This window comes from Bison bison, unplaced genomic scaffold (assembly GCF_000754665.1).
Source record: "Bison bison bison isolate TAMUID 2011002044 unplaced genomic scaffold, Bison_UMD1.0 scf7180017864341, whole genome shotgun sequence".
NCBI classification, from domain to species: domain Eukaryota; kingdom Metazoa; phylum Chordata; class Mammalia; order Artiodactyla; family Bovidae; genus Bison; species Bison bison.
The window spans coordinates 6,575,569-6,584,031 of record NW_011494913.1 but is presented as its reverse complement, the minus strand read 5'-3'; the positions used below and the strand labels follow the sequence as shown (position 1 = coordinate 6,584,031).

The following is an 8,463-nucleotide window of genomic DNA, read 5'->3' as shown; positions in this document are numbered from 1 at the left end:
CCAGTGTTCTTGTCTGGAGAATCCCAGGGACGGGGGAGCCTGGTGGGCCGCCGTCTATGGGGTCGCACAGAGTCAGACACGACTGAAGCGACTTAGCAGCAGCAGCAGCAAATACTAATTACTGATTTCAATAAAAATAGGACTATAACCATAACTGAAATGGAGAAAATAAGTGAGGAGAGTTCAAGACGCCCACATTCTCAAAACAGGACAGCAATGCATAACATTTAAAGTTGATAATCATTAACAGTGAGATAAGCATTAAGTTATGGAATATGGAGGTAACCACCGTAACAAACAAGAAAACTAAAGGTGACTGTTTCGTTACAAGCATTTATGCTTACTCTTTTTACACAATATCCAAGTATTACTGTGATAAAAATTTAAACATTAATTTTAAAATACAGAAAAATAAAGAGACTGCCAATAGATAGTATGGGCAAAAAAATGGGGAAAAGATCAACATTATCCGGGGAAATGCAGAGGAAATAAAAACTGAGACAACCACCACTACTCAATTTCAATCCCCGTCACCAGACAACTCCACTTTTAGCTTTCTATACTACAAGAACACTCCCATAAATGTTCAAAGACATTTACACAAGAATGGTCAGTGCAATACTGTTAAAAGAGAAAAATCAGAGCATGCTAAATACCCACTAATAGTATGGGAAGAGTTGAATTAACTACGAATAAATGTACCCCACCTGGGGGCTTCTGAGGTGGCGCCAGTGGGAAAAAACCCACCTGCCGATGCAGGAGACATAAGAGAAGAGGGCTCCATCCCTGGGTCTGGAAGATCCCCTGGAGAAGGGCATGGCACCTCACTTCAGTATTCTTGCCTGGAGAATCCCAGGCACAGAGGAGCCTGGAGGGCTACAGTCCACGGGTCACATAGTGTCGGACACAACTGAAGCGACTCAGCATGTACTCACCCACCCAACTTGATTTCAGCCTTCTAAGACAAAAAGCAGACAACCCAGGCAAGCCAAGCTCACTTCTGACCTACAGAACTATGAGATTAAAACATGTCTTGGTTTAAGCCTCTAAAGTTTGTGGTAATTCATTAGAGTTCAATAAAAAACAAATACTTTTAGAAAAGCTGAAGAAATGCATTACCCTACAACACAGAAGCTATGGTTAGAAGTAATTATATGTTCAGAGGAAGTCTTGTCCATGCGCACCAGAAGACACACACAAAATGCTCACATCACCGCTGCTCACGCCCCGAAAGAATTCAACAACGTGTTCATTCATCAACAGTATAAAGGTAAAACGGTGAACTATTCATATAACATAACGCAATACAACAGTGAAACATCAATGTCCCACAACCACACGTGAAAATACGGATGAACGTGGGGTCATATTATGCAGGAGAAGAAAGCGAGTGACAGACGTGTGCACGCGGTGTGATTCCAGTCAGTAGCTCCACAGTGCACGGGTACAAACAACACAGCTTAGAGAGGCGCGCGCGGTAAAGAGACGAGAAACACGGATCTTGAGCGCAGCCGTCATGTCTGCGGGGAGGTAAGAGGACGGGGGGAAGGGGAGACCGAGGCACACTGAAGGTAACGTGAGGTTTTGGTCTTAACTGGTACTAACTACAGAGCAATAGTGTTTAAATTCTAAAACATAGTTTAGATTTATTACAACGTTTATTCAGTATTTAGAGGACAAAATCATCCAGGAATAAAATATCTACAAGACAAAAAAAAAAAAAACCTTCCTTTTCGTCAAGATAAGTTCATTGAAAAAATAATTCAAATAATATATACAAGTCCAATCATTCTATTAATCACCTAAAATTCCACCAGCAGACACAGCTGGTAACAATCTGGACGTGCTTCGGGACATTTCATGTCCATGTGCTTACACATTAAAGGATTTTAAATAAAATCATTACATACACACAAATATATTTGCTTATTCTATAAATGCTGTTTAGACCCCTGCTTTTTAAAAATCAAGTGTATTAAATTACTTTACATGAAATGAACCCATATTAAGTGTTGGAAAAGCTCTGACCAAAGTGTATGTAGTGTAACAACTACCCAATCAAAATTCAGACAGAACATTTTCATTACCACAAAAAGTTCTTTCCTGTGCCTCTGCAGTCAATTCCCTCACCTCTGATTGCAAGCAATCATTAATCTGCTTCATTATAGATTCGTTTTACTGGCTTAGGATCAACGTGAATGGAATTATACAGTATGCATTCTTTTGTGTGGGGCTTTTGTTCAGCATAAAATTTATACTATCAATAGTTCCCTTTATACTGCTACGTAGTACTTTATTTGTATATTCATTAATAGACATTTGGCGTATTTCCAGTTTTGATCTCTAAACACTGAGGTGTAAGTCAATTGTGATATTAAGTTTTTATTTTATAATCGGGGATAGAATTGCTGGACCACAGAGTATATGTACCTAACAGAAAACTGCCACACTTACTCAAAGTTTCTGTATCATCACACACTCCTACTAGCAATTTATGCAAGTTTTAGTTGCTCGGCATCCTGACCAACACTTGCTATTGTCAGTCTTACAAATGTTAACCACTCCTGTAGGCAAACAGCTGTTCATTTTTATTTGCATTTCCATAAATGACTAGATACGTTGAGAATTTTTAAAGTGCCTATCAAAAAATTTAAATGTCTTCTTTCGTGAAGGGTCTGTCCAAATCTTTTACCAATGTTGTGATTTGGGCACTGTGTGCCTTATTATTGATTATTGTTGTTGATTAGCCACTAAGTCATGTCCAGCTCTTTTGCAACCCCATGGACTGTAATCTGCCAGGATCTTGTGTCTATAGGATTTTCCAGGCAACAATCCTGGAGTGGGTTGCCACTTCCTTCTCCACGGGAATCTTTTCAAACGGATCAAACCCATGTCTCCTGCATTGGCAGGTGGATTCTTTACCACTAAACCACCAGGGAAGCCCATTGTTGATTATGGAGGTCCTTTCCATAGACTGGATGAAGGCTCTTTGTCAGATATATGAATCGCAAATATCTGTTCCCCACTGAAGCACATGTTTTCCTTGTCTTAAAACAGTACATGTGTACACGTTCAGTTGCTCAATAGCGTCCGACTCTTTTCGACCCCGTGGACTGTAGCCCGCAAGGCTCCTCTGTGCATGGGATTCTCCAGGCAAGAATACTGGAGTGGGTTGCCGTTTCCTCCTCCAGGGGATCTTCCCGACCCAGGGACTGATCCTCGCCTCCTGCATCTCCCGCATTGGCAGGCAGATGCTTTATCACTGTGCCACCTGGGAAGCCCTAAAACAGTACAGAAAGTTTAAATTTTAAAGTACAGAAGCTTTTAACTTTTATTAAGCCTAATTTAACATTAAAAAAATTATAGTTAGCACTTTATTTTGTATCATGTATATGACTGAATGTTTACTCCTCAGACTGGAAACAAAACATGGATGTCTGCTTACCACTTCTATCATCATATTGGACTTGAGATTCTAGCCAGGTTTAGCCACTCAGGCAAAAAAGAAAAAAAGAGAAAGGCAGGAGGGAAGGCAAGAAGCAATAAGCAGAAATAAATGAGTGAAGCTGTCATTATTCAATGATTACGTACATAGACAATCCTGAAAAACGGCCCTAAAGACTACCAGAAATAATCAGTGAAGTTAGAAATGCTGTGTGACACAGAGGGAATATACAAAACCATTGCATTTTTGCATATTAGCAATGAAAAAGTGGACAATTACTTTTTAAATCCATTTATAATGACATCAAAAACCATAAAATACTAAAGATATAAATTTTACAAAATATGTATAGGACCTGCATACACTAAAAAACTAAAAACAACATGTTGCAAAATATTAAAGAATTAAATAAATGACTGATTGGGAAATTCACTATTAAGATAGCAATTTTCTACAAATTGATCCAGAAATTCAAGGCAATTGCAATTGAAATTCCAATAAGTTTTTGAAACAACAAGCCGATTTTAAAATATTTATGAAAATACATAAAACCTAAAATACCTGAAACAGTTTTGAAAATAATGAACAAAGTTGGAGGATTTATAGACCAATTTCAAGCCATACATAAAGCCACAGTAAGGCAGACAGTACAGTACTGACATAAAGAAAGGAAGAAAGAAAGTGAAGTCGCTCAGTCGTGTCCAACTCTTTGCTACCCCATGGACTGCAGCCTACCAGGCTCCTCCATCCATGGGATTCTCCAGGCGACAATACTGGAGTAGGGTGCCATTTCCTTCTCCAGGGGATCTTCCTGACCCAGGGATGGAACCCAGGTCTCCCACGCTGCAGGCAGACGCTTTAACCTCTGAGCCACCAGGACATAAATCAAGAGGAGACAGAGCCTAGAAACAAACCACACACACTCATCGCAGCTAATTTCCAACAGGAATGAAATTCAGGAGGCAAAGGACGGAGAAATTCAAAAGGGAAAGGATGGTCTTTTCAACAAATAATACGAAAACAACTGTGTATCCATAGAGGAAAATAATGAACCCAAACCCGTACCTCACACCACACACCTCCATCAGCCCTCCCAAAATAGGTCACAAATTTAAATATATGAATATATGACCTAAAACCATAAAACTTTCATAAAGAAAACATATGAGAAAACGTCTATGGTCTACATTTTTCATACAACAATATCTCAGGTATCTTTTAATGTTAATAAATATAAATCTTGCATTTTTTAAAAAGTAAGAAAAATATAGAGAAAATCCTTAAAATTTTTTGAAACATGTCTTCATTTAAAATAAAATTTCAAAACTCACTGTGAGTTCCTCATTCATATGGTTTCATGAGTGACGTATTTCATAAACATTTTCCCAAAGAGCTACACTGACATCTGAAGGTCTTTGTAATGCAGAGATGCTCACCGAAGCAGTACCACGCTAATAAACTTAACGCAGATGGCAAGTATCACAGTGAATCAAAAACTACATGTAAACAAAATTATCAACTATTTTCAACCCAACAAAGTGTATGCTTTGTAGAACTGAAAAGATGGATTCCCTTGCCCTTTCCAGCATCCTTCCACAATTCTGTAAGCCTGTCTTCCTGACGCCACCTTAACCTCCCTGACTCAGATTAAATACCACCTCCTCCAGGAAGCTCTGCCATCCAGTCTAACTTGGTGGGTACTGATCCTGCTCTCAGTTTCCACGTTTGTGTCACTTCAAGGTCCTCATCACATTATCCCTGGATTGCACATGATTAACTCCTCTGTCAGATTAAGCACCTGAAGAACTAGAACACTGCTCGCCTCAGCCCGGCTCAAAGGAGGCACTCTTGCTTTTGCTGCTACTGGCTGTTAGATGAAAACACGAATTAGAAACTTCAGGAATTTCAGAGTGAGTTGAGCAGAGAAACTAGATCAGGCCTAGTCGGGGCTTTCTTTGTGGTTTTTTTTTTTCATCCTCAAAATAAAGAGTTAAAAATTATACTCCTTGAAAAAGAATTTCAACATTGAAAATCTTCAAAATAAAACAAACACAAAACTGATAAACAGTTAAAACTAAATGTCTACAGTGCCTATGCTGGTCACTTCCTTACTCACAGGCTGCCAAAGCAAAAGGCCTAAGGACTTCGTGAAGGATTATTTACTGTTGGAGCAGTCCACTGCTTTGGAAAAATGTCTTCAAGTGAGTCAGATAACTGGAGAATAAGTGGGATTGTAAAGTACTTTTTCTAGGAAAAAAACAGTATATATCATTTCATGATCCAATTTTGTTGCTTTTAGAAATTCTGGCAACTTTTTTTTTCTTTCAGTTATTTAAATTGTTTACCACCAAGAAGGTAAACCTAAATAGTATGTGATTATGGCAGAAAGGAAATTGCTACATGGCAGGTGGGGGTGGAAACCAATTAGAAACAGTGCAATTCTTCAAGAACCAGACACTGCTACTGATAACAAACAAGGGGTCTTGACTGCTTGAATCAATTCACCCCTGTCTATGCATCTATAAAATCTTCCTGGAACTAATTTAAAGAAGACAAAAATGCTGGAGCTAAGGTTGCCAGATTTAGCAAATAAAAATACAGTAGACCCAAGTTAAGTTTTACATAAACAATGAATTTCTAGTAAAGCAAGTCCTATGCAATACTTACACTAAAAACTTACCCATTGTTTACTGAAATTCAAATTTAACTGGGTGTTCTGTATTTTATCTGGCAACCCTAAGGGAAGCCAAAATCAGTCCAATTTCCTCACTTAGTAGCAGAAACTATGACCCCAAGAAGGGAAGTGACTTGCCTACTTAAGCCAACGATCAAGGAAGTGAGTCTGCTTTGAAAAGAGAAAACACAAATACATGAGGGTCACCTTGGGTTCCACTTATGGTGCACCAGAACTCCAATTTTCATTCACCTCACTGAAGCACCAAGGAGACAAGCTCTCAATTATGGTTTTCCACTTTTAATAACTGTTAATTTTAATACACTTACCAATTTGAGTCTTCAAAAACAAATTAGGAGGTGTTCCCTGGTGGCTCAGTGGTAAAGAATCTGCCTGCCAATGCAGGAGACACGGGTTTGATCCCTGGTCCGGGAAGATCCCACATACCACACAGAGCAACTAAGCCAGAGTGCCGCAACTATTGAGCCTCTGCTCTAAAGCTCTGGGGCTGCAACTACCGAGCCCACGCGCTCCAACTGCTGAAGCCCTACTGAAGCCCTTGCGCCCTAGAACCTGGGCGCCACTAGAGAAGGCACTGCAATGCGAAGCTCCCTAATGCAACTAGAGCATAGCGCCCCCTCACTGCAACAAGAGGAAGTCCACCTGCAGCAACGAAGACCCGGCACAGTCAAAAGTAAATAAACAAAAAATTTAAAAAAAAAAAAAAGAATGAACAACACAACAACAAAATAATAGGAAACTATTTCTCTTAGCTTAAAAAAAAATCCTCCTGGCAATCTTTGTGCCTACACACCACCTCCTCAGATTCTGTTTATGTTCACTCACTACATGAAACAGGATCTTCTTTTCTCCCAAACACAATTCTCTCACAATCCACAATTCTCTTGCCCCAGGGTTCCAAATTTGGAATGTGTTCACATTAGTCCATGGCTCTAACAATTTTAGTTCCTATACTCTCCCAACTTTCCTGTTTTTCAGAGGAAATATCCTAGTGCCTTCAGTTGGTCTCAAATAAAAGGCTCGCGAAGTCCTCCATTCCCACTCTGTGCCCAAGCAGCTAAACCAGCAAAAAGGCATGAGGTCTCACTATCAACACACTTCCTTTCCCGGGACGGGGATGCAACAAAAGATGGAAAGAGAAAGGTCTTTCTAGGAAATTTGGGGCCTTCCTCCACTATATATGCGGCACATACTACGTGACATAGAGTTGGACAAAATCAAAGGAAAAAACAGAAAATTTCATATACTCATTACAGTCATCTTCCGGATCCCATCAAAGTAACAAATACATAAAACAGTCGCTCTGTAACAGCACTTCTCAACCTGGGATCTCCAGGGGCCTCATGGGGTAGTGGGAACCGGGGAAGGGGGAGGAAGACAGTAGGCAGATAAAGATTTTGCTTTTTACGTATCAGGGTCCCAAACAAGATTTTAAGAAAGAAGGTTCCGTTGTATTCCTAAAAGCCTGGGCTGGGGGTGGGGGTGGGGAAGTAACATACAACCACTATGACTTTCTCTAAGTTTTCGATTAAAAACTGCACCCTAGTGAACAACAATCCAAATCGTGTCGGATGAAAAACTGAAAGTCAAACAGAAATTCAGACATTAAAGGACAAACTATCTACCTATCCTTTCTCTCTGGCAGCTGCCAAGGTATGCAGGTCTCTCTCGAGATCACACACGTCAGAAACGGAAGGTCCTCACAAATCATCTAGTCCAGACTTGCATTTTACAGATGTGGGAACTCAGGCCGAGAGGAGGGCTGACTTGCCCAAGGTCTCACAGCCCGTCGCGGGCAGGACTTCAGTTGGGACTCCACGTTGGCAGCCCTGGGCCCTCAGCTTCCCGATGGCTCCTGAGGCCCCCAGCTTGGCCGGATCCAAGGGCGCCAGAGAGCCTGGGCGGAAGAGCCCACATTCCGGGGTCGCTGCCTGCTTTCGACCGGCTCCGCGCCGGGCCCGGCCCAGGGTGCTACGGACCGCCGACCTGGACGGCCGCCCCCGACCCGCCCACCTGTCGCGGACCGCCGGGCGGCAGCCACACCCCCTGCCAGGGCCAGGGGTTCGGCCGGCCTCGACGGCGCCTGGCACCGGCTGCTGCGCGCGGCGCGGGGTACGCCGGCCGGAAGGCCGCAGGAGTTACCTCAAGTGGGCGCTGAGCTCGCGGCAGGGCCGCCCCCGCCGGCCTGGAGCATGCCGGAGACGCGGACGCAGCAGACGCTGCAGCTCGGCCACCGCAGCGCCTGTTTACACCCCTCCGCGGGAGGACGCCGACCGGCCCGTCACGTGACGCACACGTCACGTGCTCGCCCGGGGTGGGGCGG

At 42.2% G+C, this 8,463-nt stretch overlaps 1 protein-coding gene across 7 annotated transcripts in view; it reads right to left on the bottom strand.

The window, feature by feature from the left end:
• The window catches only part of MARCH8 (membrane-associated ring finger (C3HC4) 8, E3 ubiquitin protein ligase), a 111,990-nt gene extending 103,575 nt beyond the window's left edge, over positions 1-8,415 (bottom strand). For 4 of the 7 annotated variants that reach the window (XM_010854470.1, XM_010854472.1, XM_010854482.1 and 1 more), the window contains exon 1: positions 8,283-8,415. The gene's annotated coding sequence lies outside the window, so the exon portion shown is untranslated. Of the gene's footprint in view, positions 1-6,448; positions 6,513-7,765; positions 8,134-8,282 lie in introns of those variants that run through there. The other 3 variants (XM_010854471.1, XM_010854478.1, XM_010854477.1) reach the window with 2 other exon arrangements.
• Positions 8,416-8,463: the final 48 nt, after the last annotated feature.